The sequence below is a fragment of the Hippichthys cyanospilos genome, chromosome 5, assembly GCF_059441005.1.
Source record: "Hippichthys cyanospilos isolate Australia breed blue-spotted pipefish chromosome 5, RoL_Hcya_1.0, whole genome shotgun sequence".
NCBI lineage: Eukaryota > Metazoa > Chordata > Actinopteri > Syngnathiformes > Syngnathidae > Hippichthys > Hippichthys cyanospilos.
In genome coordinates, this window is record NC_142373.1 from 23,273,657 (window position 1) to 23,293,019 (window position 19,363).

The 19,363-nt window shown below is 40.2% G+C and overlaps 1 long non-coding RNA gene across 1 annotated transcript in view; it reads right to left on the reverse strand.

Annotated features, from left to right (window-relative positions):
• LOC148424037 (uncharacterized) overlaps positions 1-16,245 on the reverse strand; it is a 32,064-nt gene extending 15,819 nt beyond the window's left edge. The window contains exons 1-2 of the long non-coding RNA XR_015865522.1: positions 16,174-16,245; positions 8,992-9,071 (exon numbers count right to left, since the gene is read on the reverse strand). This is a non-coding gene — a long non-coding RNA (uncharacterized LOC148424037). The remainder of the gene's footprint in view (positions 1-8,991; positions 9,072-16,173) is intronic.
• Positions 16,246-19,363: the final 3,118 nt, after the last annotated feature.

A 19,363-nucleotide genomic window follows, 5' to 3' on the forward strand; every position in this document is an offset into this window, starting at 1 on the left:
ATCTGTTAATATAGGTCAGGAAACTGAATTCTGTGGGAAATATACAGCCCAAGGTATAACTGTGGTTCTTCATATAACTGCAAGCACAAAATTTCTGGTAAATCTGGCAGATCTTTATCTTTTATAGGTGTCAAAAACTGGTGACAATCCTAGGCACATACATTTGTGGCTTTTACTTGAGCAAAAGTTTGCAAATGAGCTTTCCAGAAAAAAATTTTATAGATAAAATCTAAATAAATTAATACATCCATTCGTCTCCAGCATTGTGGTTCACAGTTCACAGTTCATAGTTCTGAGGTCCGCGTTCAATTCCAGCTTGCTCCGAGCTTCCTGTTTGGAGTTTGCATGTTCTTCCCGTGCTGTGATGGGTTCCCTTCAGTCGCTCCGGCTTCATCACTCATTCCAAAAACACGAATAGAACGTATATTAGACACTCTAAATTGTCTTTAGGGGTGATTGTGAGTCTGAATGTTTGTTCATCTTTGTGTGCCCTGTGATTGGCTGGCAACCAGTTCATGGTGGCTCCCGCCTACTGCGCAAAGACGGCTGGGATAGGCACCAGCAGGCCAGTGACCCCTGCGAGGATAAGCGGCTCTAAAAAATGGATGGATAGATGAAAGAACATCATCCTTGTTTGGTATCACACATCAACGGGAAAGCTTTGAAAAAAAGACACTGAGCTGAAATTTCATCCAGATGGTGACAGCATGTCAAATTTTAACCTAACCCATTTAGTTATCACACTACCAGCGTTTGCCATCTCTTAGCTAAAATACCGCGAGAATGACGTAGAAGGAAATGACCGGAAAATGGTCAACCAACTGCACAAGAGTTAAATAAGTAAATAAATCTGCAAATAGGGAATTTGGGGACCCCGTGGCACCTTTGCCAAATACTGTGGGAAGACTAACATTTTTATAGCTTTTTGTTTGCAGCACTTTTGTGTAAAACCTTCTGAATGGGTGTAATAATTTCATTCCCCGCTTGTCTGGAACTTTACTGGAACCTACTTGTACTGGGAGCCGTCTTTGAGCTAACTGGGGCCACAACATGGCGCTAGTGTAACACCGTGTTCATTATGGTCCTTTGACTATTCTTCGGCCTTGAGTGTTATTCTAGTTGTGGCCTGTTTGTAATTTCTTTATTCCTACGGAAGGAGCACTGAATTTACTTTGGCCGCTTCTATCGCCCCTTAGAATGGCCTCCCTCTCTCGTAAACAGGCCCTTTAGAAGTATCGTAAAAAACGGCATACACGTTTCTCCCGCAACATTCATCTGGTGTGAAGTGTAAAATGATATTAATATCATTATATAACCATCAGCATCAGCCACGACCACAGACGTCTCCCATCAATTATCTGTTATTGGAGCTCGTGTATCCTGAGTATTGTGATACGCTTTGATGAATGCTGCGCTCGGCGGGTGCTTGGGGTCCCCAGGATATCGTTCTCCCACTGATGTACTTATTAATAATAAATTGAGCGAGGTGTGTGTGAGTTGTGCCTCCCTCCTCTGTGATTACAGAGACGGCGGAGCGTTTGAAGTATCCATCTTAATCCGTAGACACTTTATTAGATAAAGCAAACTTGCTCAAGACAAATCGTGACGCCTTTGCAGGCGAATAACCGCGACGCTCCTTTGCTGTCTTTATTTGTCTTCCTGCTCATTCTTAAATTATCCCTTTGAACCAGCATTGATTGCTGTAAAAAGAGGCGAGGTGTCAAGAGAGGGGAAGCGATCCAAGCTCCCGCCTGAATGAAACCACCAGAGGTTGTCTCTGGAGTCGTATGTCATTTATTCATATTACCAGAGTCGGCCTTAAATCGCCGGCCCCCTGCCGCTCTAACACTAACAATACATAATCTTCACGTGTCACACCCTCAAAGAAAAATATAGACTTGTTATTTATGCCTCCTTTGCGCCTCTCCGATATGTTATTTTTTTCGTACCGCAGCATTATAAATCAGCCCCAAGCTGCACTTTGCGAAAACACACCGATTGAGACGGCGCACAGCGGTCACCTCGGAGAGGCCGTAAATTTCCCTGGTAACAAAGTTAACATTGATTCCAATATACGCGCTTGTCCGCGTGTAACAACGATAACCTTTTAGTACATTTGGAAAACATATTTGACACCTATTCAATTAAAGAATGATTTTTCTGTCTCCCTTGGAAGACAAGCAATGGTGTGCTTGGAGTGTAAAATGAAGTCATAAGGTAGGCGAGTGGGGGTTGGTGGTGGCGCTCGAACTGGCCATAAGATCACACGTTTCACAAATGTCAATGTCTCGCAGCGCTGGGAAGGAATAATAATATTTACTTTTGACGATCTTGAATATAAACCAATAAACCTTTCAATTGACAGCGCTTGTAATTCTTTGACATCATATTTAAGCATTGACAATTTTTAATGTGAAGTATTGTCACCATCTCTCCAGGCACTGTATGTGATGCATTGTAGTGTGGGCAGAGATTCCCTCGAGAAAATTGAAAAGTAGAAATTTGTTAAATTTGGAATCGTATAATCTTGCATGCAAGTTACTGTTCTCAATCACAATTCAGAATTGACGGAATCAGCTTCAAACTGTGTCTTATTTGTTGAGTTGAGTGACACGAAGGGCCATATTTTCATAGGCGAGGGCCTGTGCACTTAGCGATAAATAGGCTTTTATTCTTTTTTTGCTTACCAGGTCCGAGAATTTTCCAGACTCTGTTGCGCCTTGCTCAGCCTTCTGGTGGAGAGTGTGTTATTTTTAAAACGCGTCCCCCTGTACGTCCGGCAATTTGGTGAACAAAAGTAAAAATTTAGAAGGACCAAAAAAAGCTAGAAAACCAACAAACAGAAAAGTTCATCTTTAATAGATGAAGTTACGGTCACAAATGATTCTTGCGATAAGCCACACTACTTAAACCCCAAAGTAGCGAAGGAACGCGACTTTACTTTGACAATGGCTGCTTTCTTATGACATTATATGCTAATGTAATTACTTAATTAGCATTTTCTTAACTAAAACCTTCAAGAATCCTCAAAACTGTTCTGAAGACCTATCAAATGTGCCCAACACATCATTTTGCTCTACCATCCTTTTAAGCTGCGATCCTTGAGTACAACCAGTTTGCGTGCCTCTCGTGTGTGCTAACCGTCTTCCCAAATCGAATGAAACGTCACACTCGTTCTTTTCATGATCCCCGCTCAATAGTTTCCATTTTAAGTGCACACATGAGAGAAAACGCCTATGCGTGTCCGATCTTAAAGAGCAGACTTAGCGAGGAATGTATTTTTGCAGTGTCACATTCAGGTTAACATCGACTTCAATGAGATGTGACAAGAAAAGCTCATAGTCTTGAATTTGTAAAAGTATCAAAGAACAAAAAGAGTGAACAAGTACGCTGCTCTCATTTTCCCTTTTCCCAAAAAGCGGGAACACATGTCAGTCGCTTTGTGTCTGTGTATGTGTGTTCTCACCCAGCTAAAATATTTTTCCTCGCAAAAGCACCAAAGTGACAACTCCATCAGTGAAAGTAGTTTGTCCGCCACCATTCAGAGAAAATATTTTGAGAAGCTGAAGTTTGGGAGGAGTGACGGACAGCTCTGACACGCCGGAGCACTTAGACAATTACGAGGAGTTTCTGGCAGTCACCACATCTGACACAACACAAACATGGCCGGGATAATTTTACACTACACCGGCGGGCTATGGGTCACTTGAAAGGAACACAGGGAAGCTTGCGTTTCAAGGCCAATCATCCCAAATTGGCCCCTGTGAACACAAGCTATTCTCTCTCGCTCACTCGCTCTCTCTCTCGCACTCTGTCTCTCGCTCTCTCTTTCTCCCGCTCTCATATTTTGATGTTTTAGATAAACATGACAGATGTGATCCTTTGAAGTGCAGCTGTCACTCAGCCGCTTTCCACGATGGGAACCGTGGGAGAGAAATGGCGCGCAGGTGTGGCCGCACCCCCTCTAGGTCAAACTGATAGCGAATTGTAGCATAGTACTCCAGCCGGGAGCCATTTGCAAGAACAAGAAAGGGAGTGAAAACCTAATTTAATGTCTTAGGTTCTTGAGCCAAGCTAGGCTAAGCATTCCAAATATTGTACAAGCGTAAAGTCCAGATCTCAGCACAATACAGCCAGTCGGCCACATCGGCTCATTGTCTCTGATCAGCCCTTGCAGTGTAGTCAGTTTTGATTGTTGTTGTTTTTTTTTTTTAAATGCACATATCAATGTCAGTGCAAGCAAGCAGGAGCTACAATGTGTCTGCAGTCTTGCCAATTTGGTGCCATTTTCATTATATTTAGCCAATTTTCAGACCACTCCAGCAACTATTTCTACAAAAAAAGACACTACAACAGTAGTCGAAATTCGAGCAACATTTTAATTTTTTGCTTGGTAGAAGGATTGGACATGATAATGCTCTAGTTTGATTTCTTTTGGAGGGCCTTTGCCCCAGTTGTTTTGGTTGATTCCATTGTTAAACAATATTACTTGAGGTAATACATCAATTTATTCAAAGGTTTGAGTTCTCTAAAAATAAATACTCTACAGAATGTTCATACAATAATATGTGCTGATTTTGAATCATCAGTTTTAATGTAAACTTAACTTTCATAGCTTCCACAAAATGTCATACCTATTCATTGCTTGTGCATAATTTGGTTGTCAGCAATTATTATCAACACCTCTTATGCAAAACTGCAATTTTATCATTTGGTTCATTTTAAATGATTGGAATGATAAGTTAATAAATTATTTGATCTATTGGCCAGCACTGTGTACAAATCTGTAGTAAATTGAGTCTATTCTTAGTCAAAACTGTACTGTCAATCATAATGTATTTATTTTTTAACTTGATGTTTAATTTGGGACTTCTGACAAGGAATGGCCGATGAGTAGGCATTTGATGCATCATATTCATATTATTTCTACACACATACATTCATGCCTGTCGTTAGTTTGAACAGAAGACAATCCACTAACAATGTCGAAAAAAAAAATTGGACTACACAGATTAAACTGTGTTTGTGACATCTGCATACAAAGTGTAAAGTTGTCATTTTGTTTTTGCATTAATACAAATGTTTATTTGGCAGCTTTTGCTTTTAAGTGTGAAACCTGTGCTAAAATAAATAAATAAATAAACTTCTGGCCCAGATGTGTAGGATTTCAGTTACATATGCTAATTCTTTGTGTTGAAGTTTTAGAACTGCTTAAAGGGAAATAGAGAGGATTTTTTTTTTTTTGTTACTGTCTCATTAATTCACCACTTCCACCAGTGAATGCAGCATGTCACATAATAATGCGCTTCAAAGGCTGTTTATTTTCCACAGCTAGCCGCCTCTAATTCGCTGTGAGCTGGCATCAAACATCCAATTGACAGACATCCTTGTCACTTCATCATTGCTAATTCTCTGTGTCCACTCACAGCGGCTAAAATATTCAGACAACAGCTTTGATAGCAGACAAGCCAATATTCATATAGTAGCCTTTGAATCACCGCACACAACACAAACACACACGTTTTCTACTATTATTTTAGTAACGGCATGATGCTTTTGGTGCCTCTCAAAACCTCTGCAAAGTCGTTTTCAAACTACCTTTAGCATAAACGCATAACGACATGTCCACCAAAACTCATAACACCTTCCCCAAAAAGACCAGGTAGATCACCACGAGATACACCTGGGCAGTAAGAACCATTCTCATGGCCAGTACTCTTGTTCAAATGAATCCTGACCAGACTTGACAGACATCAGACTTTCCTTTACTGTGCATACCAACCACACTAAAAATGCATTTACATTAGTTGCTGTTAGTTTAAAAGCTCATTAGCAATGGCAGCAGGTAAATCAGAGAAGCCGTCCTCCTCATCGACGCACGCCTTTGACCCATGCGACTTGAGCGGCTCTATATTTAAACGCGTCAAATCTGACAACATTGTTGCTTGAGTTCACTTCCGAGCTAATTGTTCTCCAGATGTGCGAGCATTCCTCTAATCACGCTGCATTGCCACACCTGCGTCGGGGTGCAGGTTAATCTGAACTGAGCAGCGATTTCAAGGCGAATCAAAAAGCCTCCTGATTGGATGACAGTCCCGCTTAACTGTGCCATCTCCAATGGACCCAGACCTCCTCTTGACAAATGAAAACGTGCTTGAGAGACACTCCTTGGAGATTTTACTCACACAGCGAGTGTGAATGCACACACTATAGCGTCACAGAGTCCAAACTCATAACAGTCAATGATGGACAGCCTGATGTGGAAATTTTTTTGAAGTGACAGGATAGACTGGGTTCCACCGCAGGACCCCCTGCCTGATTTGTTTTGCGTTTCCCTCTGCTTAGATGTTGTACCAGGGAATCACAACGATAAACGGGTTTACGGTGAGACTTTTTTTTTGGCATTCCGATCGAAATCTTTCCAAAAGAACATCTTGGGTCACTATTTAGTCCCTGATTTATTCCAGTCTGCCGTTTACGTGCTTGTTCCGTTAATCAATTCGGCCGTGTGACATGTCAGGATCAGTCAGGTGATTTGTAAATACGCAATTTATTTGTATATTTAGCACAATAGTTCTAATTGTTTATCACTTATTAAAACAACACCTTCATAAAAACAAGTTACAAATATTTAAAAGATATCCTCCCATTACGGTAAGATGCCACCATTTTAATCTCTTTATACAAAGACGTCATGACATATTTACGTCAAGACACAGCATGCGCAGGCCGAACACAGCTAGGCTATTCTCATTGAATGTAAATAAAACTCTATTTTGGGGGAGTTGAAGGTGTGACAACTAAAATATTCAAGCCTGTTGAGCAAATGATCTCCAAGATGCAATACAGTATTTATCATAAAAATTGGAGGTGGTTAGTTGGTAGTTATGTTCAGTAAACATAATCAAATGGATTCACCAATTATTAGTCATTTACATTACTATGATTTGTCATGAGTGAATGATTAGGGTTTATTTTTCATCTGTGGGCCAAGGAAAAAGATTGAAATGACATAAAAAAATAAAATAAATAACACACCCCATATCCACTCCATTCTCACTTCTCACTCTGTTTTGTCAAAGCAGTTGTCACTGTCTAGCGTCTATTTTCTACATCACACTAGGGTGTAAAAGTGCACACAGTCACATGTTGCAGTCATCTAGCCTTTACTAGGATTTGGAGATAAATTTCCTGTTTGTGTGGTTTTCTCTTCCAATTTGAATGCACCAGTTTAGCCATATTGAAAGGCTAGTAAATAATTTGATTTGTAATACTTTATGTCAGTGGTCTATTTGTGCAAGACCCTCCTCTAACAATAGAGAATCACTGCTCAAGTACAGTTTGTGCATCGGAGCTTCAATTTTAACATACTAATTACGGGACGCGGTCATCCTCTAGAACCCATTGTCTGTGAAATTGAAGAACCTTAATTTTTATTCCAATAAGATGATTACAATATTTACTTTTAGTAAAAATTAACTGTGCACTAGGGCTGGTTTGTTTCTCTTAGTGCAGCCTTATAACCTGGTGTGTCTTGTAACTCAGTGTCCCCTATATATAGAAACTTCCCCAAATAATACCTGTTTATTGAGACTTTATTTCAAACTGAAGAGTATGATTCATTTTGGGGGGAACAATAATGGTAAATGGACTTTCGATTAAACGGCACTTTTGCTACTTATGATGCGGTATCGGGAGCAACTGGGGGTTCAGTGTCTTGCTCAAGGAAACTGACATCATCAAAGTAGTCGGGGAAATGAACCCACAACCTTTCAGATGGGAGACGACTGCACTACTACCACTGAGCGATACTGCAAAAAAAAAAAAAAAAAAACCCAAACAGTACAAATCAAACAAAGTAAAATAAACATTGATTTGAAAATACATTTATAAAACCTTGAAACTATTCTAACTTAACTCGTCTGATGCTTGGGTGATGTGGTGCACAGCTAGCAAGCTTGGATGATTGTGCTCCTCCTGAATAGTGCACCAAAAATAACATGTTCAAGATTCAAGAGTTATTTTGTCAAGTTTTATTGTCAAATGCATGTAACAGCCATAAATATGAATAGACATATACGATCCAGTCTTTTTGAGCTGTGTGACTGGCGATTCAAAGCAAACATCTTTGCCTTCCATTAGCTTTGATTGTACACTCGCCCCTACCAACATGGCCGCCATGTAGACATGTGAACCCGCTCTCGTCTACTGTTTATCTGTGACAACTCTATACTCTGTCTGTTGATTGTGCTACAACACTGTTTATTAGAGGAACAAACAGACTGACACCTACTGTGAAAAACAACAACAACAACAACAACAAAAAGACTGTCTTTGTGCTATGTTTGTAACATTGCTCTATATATTGGTTCTGGGTAGCAACTAACTGCAAAAGGAATCAAAACAATGCTAACTCATGCCAGCACTCAGACGCTAAAGCTTGAAAGTCATTTAGCCACACTTAACTGTCAAAAAACAATTAGGGCAAAAGCATAATGGCTGCTCGTACCACCATACTGTAAGTATCGGCAATGCTCAAACGCTCGATACACTTCATGAATTTTGCATCGGGGCCTTGTCATTAGCATAACGACACTATCAAAGATATTAGGAGCCTTCATTGCTGTTCTTACACGGGGATCTCTCTCAGATCTGCTGTCAAGGAGGTGCATCTCATCCGGTGTCATCTCACGCAGACCGCGCACCTCCACTCCTAATGAGTGTGCATGCATGTCTGAGCGTACGATATGTAAATGGTAGCATTGAGTGAAGCAAGGAGGGGGTGTCGTCTGTGGGCATGCGTGTCATAAATCTTTATAAAAGAGGCAGCATTGTCTCTGCCCGACATCCTGCTTTTTCAGTGGCTCATCATGCAATAACGAGACTCTTTTTTTTCCTCCTACTGCTATTCCAAAACAAGATGTAAAAATGCAACATTTATTAACATAAGAAGTTTTCTGACGGACGTCCAACGTGAGACGATGTAATTACCATCTTACTGTCTTCCTACTGCTGCTGGAACCCTCTCTGACGTCCTCTGAAGCTCTTCCTCCATCGCTGTAATTATTTTTCTGGCGGGACAGAGAACAAAGTACCCAACAAAACATTCTTCATGAGCACAGGTGCACAGCCATGTTTCCAGGTATACACAAATAATAATCACATGTATGCCCAACTTTCCCCACTCGCTGTCTTGTTTACATCTCTTGCCCATGTACAACAAGACATCAAACATGTCCATGAGGATGCAGAAGCTGACCATCAAATGCCAATTACACGCAAACAGAGGATCAGGCCAAATTTGAACTCCAATTTACTCAGTGGAGGAAATCCCAATCATCAGATGTCTCTAAAAAATAAGTTCTGTCCTGAAACATATCCGGACCACAATATCAGTTTGTGTGGTCTGTGAAAGTTTGCCATTCATTGTCTTCTGCTCAAAACTAGTCAATACATGAAAATTAGAGTCAAATAAAGGCAAGGCTAAGTGATATGATAATCACATACACTATTGTGGTGCTGACACTGAACAAATGAGTTAAGGCAGTGGTTGTCATCTCTTGTCACTGGGGGCCCCACATTTTCCTTTTGTCATTAAGTTTAGGTACCCTTTATATACAGTAAATTAATAATAAAGAAAATGTCGTCTAAAAAGTGCTTTTGAAAATGTGTGCATTAGGGTAAGGGTTATATATTTTTAATATTCTCACTAACAGTCTGGTTATAAAGACAGGAAATAATTTTGTATAGAAAAAAAAGAGTTAGTTTGTTGACTCTATTTCTAAAACTAAAGTACATAACAGGCAGCTCAGTGAAAGTCACGTCTGTCTCTCGGATCAGAGTCTCAAATTCAATTCCAGCTTGTTGTGGTCTTCCTGTGTAGAGTTTGCATGTTCTTGAGCCTGGGTGGGTTGTCTCCGGGCCCTCCAGCTACCTTCCACATTCAAAAAACATGCTTAGCAAAGTAAATTGGACACTCTAAATTGTCCTTAGGTGTGAATGGTTGTTTGTCTATGTGTGCTCTGCAATTGACTGGCAACCATTTCAGGGTGTCCGCCGCCTACTACCCGAAGACAGCTGGGATAGGCACCAGCCAGCCAGTAATCCTAGTGAGGCTAAGCGGCTATAGAAAATGGATGGATGGATGGATGGATGGATGGATGGATGGATGGAAGGAAGGAAGGAAGGAAGGAAGGAAGGAAGGAAGGAAGGAAGGAAGGAAGGAAGGAAGGAAGGAAGGAAGGAAAAATGCTCCTAGGAGAATGTGGGCATGAGTTTAGTCTGCATGGGCAAAATGGGGGCGGTACTCAATAAGGAACGTAACAAAGTAATGACCCCATCATTTTGTCTGATTGAGTGGGCTGGTAACTGACAGCGCAACAATGAGCAGGACTGCCTAGTAGTGGGTCAAAACAGGGTAGGCAACTCCGGACCCAGAGAGCCGCTCTCCTGATTGTCTCCTTGCTAGAACACACCTGATTCAAAGGATCAGGATCGTTATGAGGTTTCTGCAAAGCTTGCTGATGAGCTGTGTGGGTGTTTTTTGCTTGTGAAATAGCATTCAAATGTTGTTAGAAAGTCCCAAAAGTTTAATTTGAATGATATATGCCCTTTAACAGAACAGAGCAGAATGAAAATGAGACCAAACTGGTCCACTTAAAGTGTATCAAGATGCATATATCTTTTATTGGAGAGATATATGTAGTCAGCACATCCGCCTCACTGTTCTGAGTCCCAAATTTAATCCCAGATTGCTCCAGCCTTCCTGTGTGGCATGCTGGCTTCCTCCCACACTCCAAAAACATGTTTGATAGGTGTATTAGACACTCCAATATGATGACCTCTGGCAGGCTGTTCCATAATTGTGGACCTGGCTGATTGCAGCATCACCGTTTGTTATGTATCTCACCCAAGGAATACTTATAAGACCAATTTCAAAGAACCAAAAGATTTGATGTGATAAAAGCAGATCAAATCAATAATATGGCATGTTTAAAAACTGATAAATTAACCTTAAAATCAATCCTGGAAAACATGAGGATCCAATGCAGCAATTTTAAAAATGGTGTATGGCATTCGCTTGTTTTCCCCAGTTAATGGAGCGCGAATAACCCCTGCCGAAAGTGAAATCCATGAAAAAGGTGAAATATAGGTGAAAAGTATTTATACTTTACATATTTGAGACAAAAATGACTATAGTATACTTTTTTTTACTTCGACCTAAAGAGTAGTACCAGAGATGACCACTAGTCTTCCATGTTTAATCAAACGTGGTGATCGAATGTACATTACACTTGATGTTTAAAAGATTTAAAAGTTCTGTCTCGATACTGTGGTTCGTCCTAAAACCCAGATGACATTTCTCTTAAATGTTGTTTGTATTTAAAGAAATAAAAACAACAACAACAACAAAGGAATACTGCTGCCTCTCTCAGGTCAGTCTTGTTACTAAAATAGATCTGGTAGAAAAGATTGTTGCAGAGACTGTGGTTATCTTTATACGTACACCATCCTTTGTAAGAGCAGTAAGAATGCATGTTCGCATGATTCAGCCCCTCATCATGTGTGGCTTCGCTCACATTAATGGTAAAAATCGTGTGTACAAGACTTAACAATCACCCAGCAGGCGCAGGAGGCTTGCCTGCAAATTAGACTTTTCCTCTTGCTGTACATATTGTATTTTCATATGCTGACGGCTGCATTACCGGTATCGGCATGCCGCAAGTGATTTGTGGTGCTCATTTGAGACTGATGGAACCTGGTAGCTCTCACTGAACTCCTACTTGGCGGCAAGCTAGCCTGTCTTTATTGCATTACATGCCGGGCACATTGATAATGGGCTGTTGCGCTAATAAGCGGATAACGCATTCAATCCATCACCCGGTCGCGAGTTTTTACCGCTTTGAACGCAAAGCCCGGCCCAGCGTGTAGGCAGAATGCTGTATGATTGAGTTCATTTTGAAAAAAAAAAAGCAATACACAGTCGTTACTGACAAATGGTGTCGCACATAAGAACTGTGTGCAAAGTTGCTCATTATTCACTCCTAACTCTTTGTCTGCAATGGGATTACCTTCTCCTTTTTCCATATACACCCCCACTCCTCCCTCCCTGTCCTGCTCCACGTCCATGATTACCACATCGCCTCCAGCCACTGAATTTCAATTGGGCCCGCCTATTATTTTCCTCCATGTGATAGTAATTATTTACAAATTCGTGAGCGCTCATGTGAAGTACAGGATGTTCCATTATTAGTCCAGGGGGGTTGAAGGTGGTGGCGAGGTCCTGTTGGTGAAAATGCTATTAGTGCAATTACATTCAAAGATGGCCACAGGTAGCTCAAGCCCTGAGATGTCGTTGACCCAATCTGATTATTATTATGGACTGCCATGGCCGCTGATGTCCATGGTGGCTCAATGGTGTGTTAGCCATGAGGAGGAATCATGCCCATGGTGATCTTCATGAGAAAGAGTCGGACGCTAAGCCGTTATATTTCGTTATTTGATGAAGGCTTCACGCAAATGACTTTGGGATGAGCAGGAAAATAGATTACAGAGTGCAGGGGGTAATTGCAGGGTCCAGCTGATTAGGCAGGAAGGAACCTCACGTTTCATTCAACTTCACCACACTGGAGCAAAATCGTGTCTTTTTCCCACGGTTCATGGATTTGCACTCCTTCACTACGGGCAGGGAACCAGGGGCTGAGAAAGTGTGATAGACTCCAGGGGCATAAACTTTGAAGGGGAAGACTTCATAGTTTGAATTTGAAATCCACCATCTGTGACATCGGTCCTGGAACTTTTCTGACACATGTTGTGTTAGATCAGGGATGTCAAACTCATTTTTGTCGCGGGCCATTTTTGTGCGAGAACTTCCTTCATTGGGCCGATATGATGAGGAAACCAAGTCGATTTTAAATTGTCTCACAGTATTATTACTGTATACAACAAATTGATGGCTTAGTTGTTTTGAAATCAGAAGTAAAGCATTCTAGTATGTTCATTTATTGTGTACTGTAACAGAACAAACCAAAAAATCTCAACATTATTTTTCATTATACACGATAAGCTAAAGTTTTGGAACTGAGTTTAGCAAGGGTCATGGAAACTTACATGATTTGCTTTCGAAGCCACATAAAATGACGTGGCAACGGGGTGTGAGTTCACTTTATCATATATACCTGAAGTTGAGCAGCATTTGTGTTTCACCAAGTTTATGATTGTGTGTGTATGTTAAAAGACTGCAATTAATAAAGGTTTCAAATGTATTACCTTTGAGTGGTTTTCTAATCGGTGCACTCTTAATTGAATCAGCTGAAGGCATAATTTTTTCCTCTCATTTTTAGTAACATTCTTGTGTGTGAATAAGGATGGATTTGGACGTTGGTTCAGTTTACCTGCGTCTTTTTTTTTAAAATAATGCTGTAGCAACCTCAGCTAACACCAGATGTTGTTGAACTGTAACCCTAAAACCATGATATGTAGTTTACCATGATTTTTGGGGTATCTGACTGATTATATGTTTTGAGCATTTATGGGTTTGTTTAATGTGTTTTTTTTTCATACGGATTTGCAATCACATTACATGTGGTCCGGATCAATTAAGATACATGTACAGTGGGTGGCTCATAGGCTGTTGCTTCTTTTCACTGTTGTAAACATTTGCTAATTTTGCATGTGTAACTATGATTGGTACACCATTGTGATTATCACAACAAACCCATTCTAATGGAGCCTGCACACGTCCTTGGTTGCACGGCTCCTGGCCCGAAGCATGCCACAAGGCATATGCACGAACAACACAACACTTGCTTTTGTATGAGTAGCACACAAGGCAAACACCCTGCAGAGACAATGCTTAGTTTCTCACCAAACGCTTTGTTCATTATGCGTATGCTACAGAGACGAGACATGTCTTACGGAGAGAACGTAACGTCACTCAGCAAGTGAGGCTTCTGGATAGTCCTGCTGTAAACACGTGTTCCTATTCCAGAGAAGCAATCTGCCAATTGCCAACAAATAATATTGCCAACAAATAATATTGCCAACAAATAAATATTTGTTTAGCAAGTTATACCTGAGACAATATCACTTTTTTAAGAGTCTCTTTGTTTTCTTACCTGTACTGTTAAATATTGGTAGCAAGAAAAATAATTAAAAAAAAATTGCTTTCCTAATAATTACCATATTTTTCAGTTTACAGTTTTTAGAGATACAAAATGGTGTCAGCCATTGCACGTTTAGCTACATCCACACTTCCTTTTCTCCAGTAAGCCCTTTTGACACGGGCTTTGTGCTTTTCAGTGCACAGTGCAGTACAGTGCAAGAATGATGGCAGCTCATCAAAAATGTGACCAAATTTGGCACGGGTAGCCAGATACCAAACAGGCAGGAGCCTGGTGCTTTCACCCACTGGTTTGAACATAAAGTAGGGCATTGGAAGCACAAACTGTATTGGATCAGACTCGTAATGTGGGCACTCACACAATCCAATACACAGAAAAAAATTATCGGGTAATCTAATGAGCACCTGTCAAACAAAGTTTGATGATAACAGAGAAGCTTATTTGGTTGGCTTGAAATGATGCTGGACTGAAGAGCCGGCTGCTGGCGAATGACGAATGACAAAAGGCAAACTGACAGAGCTGCTTTTGCTTAAATATCGTTTCTTTTTTAGCCTCGCGACATGTTTTTTTTTTTTTTTTTTTTAATGTTCTAAATTATTAGTGCTAAGGCAGGTTTTACACAGCTTTTTAGTATTTCTTAAGATTAGGCCCAGTCTACACCCACTTTTTTGTAGTTTGTGAAAAGTTGTTCAAGGGTACACTGTACAGTGTATTTCTAAAGTTAGCTTGTAAAGTGTATACTGTAGACAAGCTTTGATTCTGGTAAATTCAGTTTAGTCTATATACATATGTACAGTACATATGCAAGTTATTTCACAACTGACAATATTAGTGTATTTGAAATGTGAGGCATTACACTACTATTGCATTACTTTTATATTACTCTCACCAACATAACTGGAGATATGGATTCACTATTTAAATGTAGCTCATTACACTCATTACAAATCCAGTGGAAGGCTGGCTTAAGCCTAAAAACAGTACAAATAAGTAAATCTGTATTGTATTGTAAACCTTTAAAGATAAGATACAAAATCTTTTTTTTAGTATTTTAATCCCTATTTTATTAACTTCACGGCATAGTCATGCATTGTTAATTCTTTAGGCAAAGGCAGTTAGTGCGTTCCACAATTTAAATGAATGAATATTCAAATTCAAGTTCAGTTGGATAGGTTATTTGCTTAATTTGAGTGCTTAATTTGAGTTTCCGTATGCTTCCTCGTGATACACATTGACCAAAATTATTTATAGACTGTTATTAATAGCAATTGTACAGTGAAAATTAGTGTTAGCTTACCTTGTCATTATTGCTAGTTGCGACATGGATCTCACTGGCATGTTTTATCCCCACTCTCAATTCTTCGTGTGTTTTCTTTTTGCTAACTTCACAGTACTATGGCACCGCGCTAAAACATTTGTCAAATTACTGGTGCACAAAGTCCACCTAGTTATTCTATTCTTCTTACCTTTATCTTTAATGAACTGAAAGGTGTATGTCCATCTTGAGTTTATATTGTCCATATTCAATCTGTCGTCTGCTGCTGCCGCACTCATCTCTGCTGTAATAGATACTAATAAAAGGAAGTACATTTTGGTCTGAACTTTTCTCCTCCGATCTTGCAGTGTTTTTGGTAAATTTGGGGGGAAAAAAACCCCCACCACGCTCAAATTAAAAATGCATTGTAATGCATTGCATTCCTGTTATTTGTACAGAAAAATATATGACTATTTTTTGGTGTATAATGCATTACACTTCCATGTTACAGCAAAAAGTAATGCATCAAAGTAATTTTATCTTACTTTTGTAATGCATTATTCTCAACACTGCCTATGTATGCCTTAAACATCCAATAATGGCCAATTAGGTCATCACAAAACTGCATTCCCAGCCAAGAAAAACACAAACCAACCATCACAAGAATGTACACAAGCACAGCTAAAGTTAAAAAAAAAAAAAAACAAAACGCAAGAACGAGCTTGGGGCGTTTCTACTTCAAATAGTACACAAAACAAATAATCTGACTAAAAGCGTAACCCAGGGAGACCTCACCCTCTGCCTCATAATTGTCTTCTTTCATGACACCATCCATCCACAGCTTTACGGCCCGCCGGCTGATGGTGGGCTCGGGCAAATGATAGGAATTGTGTCAGCTGTGGGTGGAGAGGTGGGGAGGGGGCGACCTCCGCAGGGAACGCTCCAGCCGACCATCGGGAGAAACAAGCGAAGACGGACATAAACAGCCCTGAACGTGTGTACATGCAGTGTTTACGCACATATTAGCATGTTAGCTCTTGTTTGAAGCAATTGTGGGCTATATAACGGATAAAACAACCTTTTGCACTCCTCGCTCTGATGTTGGGAGACTTACCTGAAGACAGCATTATTAGCGCCACCTTTTATTGATATGCAATGTTGGCAGCAAATACTAACATTGTGTTTTCACCCACGCCTTCTTCCCCCTTGGACAAACAAGCGCACTCTGGCCTCAAAGCGGCGTCTCATGCTGGATATGCGCGTCTAATTGGCCGTCTGAGTCACCGCAGAGACGAGCACGAGTTCATCCAGCTTTAGCAATCAACCTACACAGAAGCACAAGCAGGTGCAATTGCGCGTCTCCGCACAAGTCCAGTCATTTGCTGGCCAGCATTCATCATAACAAGAGCAACTCAATTTAGCCCAAGCCAATTTCCTGCTTCCCATCGTCGGCTAGCCCTGCGTAGGCATCATTCCTCAAAGCACAAGTGAATTCATCTCAGGCAATTGCAGCTAATGGAAGCTTCTTCTTTCCAGAGTGTATTTGGACCCTGAAGAAGAGGGCTTATATATATATAAATATTCAAATTGAAAGCCATAATAGTAATGCCAGAAATGACATGTAAACCTCAATTTAACCATGTAAAATTCTTAAAATAACAGAAGCAGGGTATTTGATACTGCTATTTGTGCCTGATGAACATAGTATTACCATGGCTGTGTATGGTAATTTGTGATACACGCACACCATGTGACTAAGATCCTGTGTGCTAGGTGTCCACAGGGAACAGGCCTTCCATTCCCATGGGCCATGAGACCTCAAGTAGATGAACTCCAGTTTCATCCTTGTCTAGGTCATTCTACCTCAGTTCAGCCAGAGTGAAACATTTTCACATTTTGCTGAAATTTTGTGCATAGGTGTACCATCCATCCATCAATTTTCAAAAGTCGCTAATCCTCACAAGGGTCGCAGGCTTGCTGGTGCTGATCCCAGCTGGCTCCAGGCAGTAGGCAGGGCACACGGAGATGAACAACCATTCGGGCGCACCCAAACACACCAAAGGACATTTCGGTATGTCCGATACACCTGCCATGCATGTTTTTGGAGTGTGGGACCAAGCTGGAGTGCTCAGAAAGAACCCATGTGGGCTCGGAAGAACATGCAAACTCCAAACAGGAAGGTCGGAGAGAGGCGGATTTCAACTCGGGTAGCTTTAACTGTGAGGCGGACGTGCTATTCACTAAGCCACTAAGCATGGAAAAAACAATTTTCATCTAACCCTGCGAGTGTTAATTTGATGATATTGATACATCAAAGACAAAGCATTTAAAAAAGACACTAGAGGCTACAAATACCATAGATTGTAAAACAAGAAATGTAGAGGTTCAAAATGGCACCTTGCGTTCATTTCTAAATGATTGCAAATGAGAGCTGGGCCAAGTAGGGCCTTGAACCTTCAACACCGACATATAAAGTACCTGTGCTACTGAGAAAGCGAGTAGATATGGTTTGTCAAGAACTGCATCTAAACATGTTTTTGGCAGAAACAGGATGCAGTAATGTTGTCGGTGGATCTTTGTTGCCACTCTCCCACATTCAATGCATGGCGTTTTCTTGGTCAGATACTGGCGAATATGAGTCAGACTCACAATTTTCCAGTCAATATTGCTGGTTTAAAGAAATTGCAGATTTAATACAGACAAAAGAGCCTGCAACCTAATGTAAAAATCTTTCATGAACCAGTTACTGTATATTTTTTATCCTATAGATGGCAGTTGGTATAAAGAAATGGGTTTATGAAGCAACAATTTGTTTCATGTTCCTATCAATACTATATACTTCTCAAATAGTGGGGCGGGCCCCCCTGGAAGGCACGAGCTGGTGTCAGGGGGGATGCGGATGACACCAGGGTAAAAGCTTTATTCTTGTCATGTGAAGTATAATTGCAATAAATTTAAAAAATTCATCTTTTTATTTCAGGCACTTTCATGCACTTGTTTTTTTTCTGTTTTAGAATAAGCTATATAAACGCTGTAAAAATAATTATCAGTTGTTGACAGTTGATTTAGATTTCTTTTTTTTTGTTAATGTTTAAAAGGTTACAGGTTTAGGTATATAGTACTTATACATTTTTTTTATAGAAATTAATGTTGTTTATAGACAGCATGTCAAGTGGGGGGTGCAAAAGGTTTTATCTTTACTGAGGGGGCTTGGCAAAATATAATTGAGAAGCTCTATACGAATTTATATATATATATATATATATATATATATATATATATATATATATATATATATATATATATATATATATATATATATATATATATAGTTGCAGAAGAGTGATTCAAATACTCAGAATCAGAAAAATTCCCCCCCTCTATGTCAACACCACAATTTAAATTTGATTTAGAGGATTATTAAACTTAAGTATATACCATAAATATTTGACTCTATCAAACAGAAAATATATGACCATAAATATACGACTCGTATAACTATTTTCAGGTCAGAATATACAGGATAACTTTGGAAATGTGCTCATTAATATGGCATACAGTGAGCTTGCCTTTTGGGACACATTACAATACATACATTCTTATTGGGTCAGCTGCTTTTTCATCATCATCTGCGTCCAACATCCAGCTAACAAAGTTCATCCAGTTTAAAAACTAAAGCACTGATCATACGCCGCGTTTCTTTTTATTCATAACGTGTCATCGCAGCAGGCTCCCTGGCGTCAATAAAGAGTTCCTTGAACGTGTCGCCATAGGGTTCCATGCCCTTTTCTTCAAAGGTGTATTTTAACGCACACCTGATTGCCAGGAAAACGCTCTCCATCTGAGAGGCGGAGGAAGCGGAAGCTGTAATGATGGCGCTCATCGGGATGTGTCACAGCAAGGGCGGTGGGATGCTTCACTATGAGGCGCCTGGTAAATAAGGCTAATTAGCAACTCTGTTCCCTTCAAAGATAACAGCAGTGTT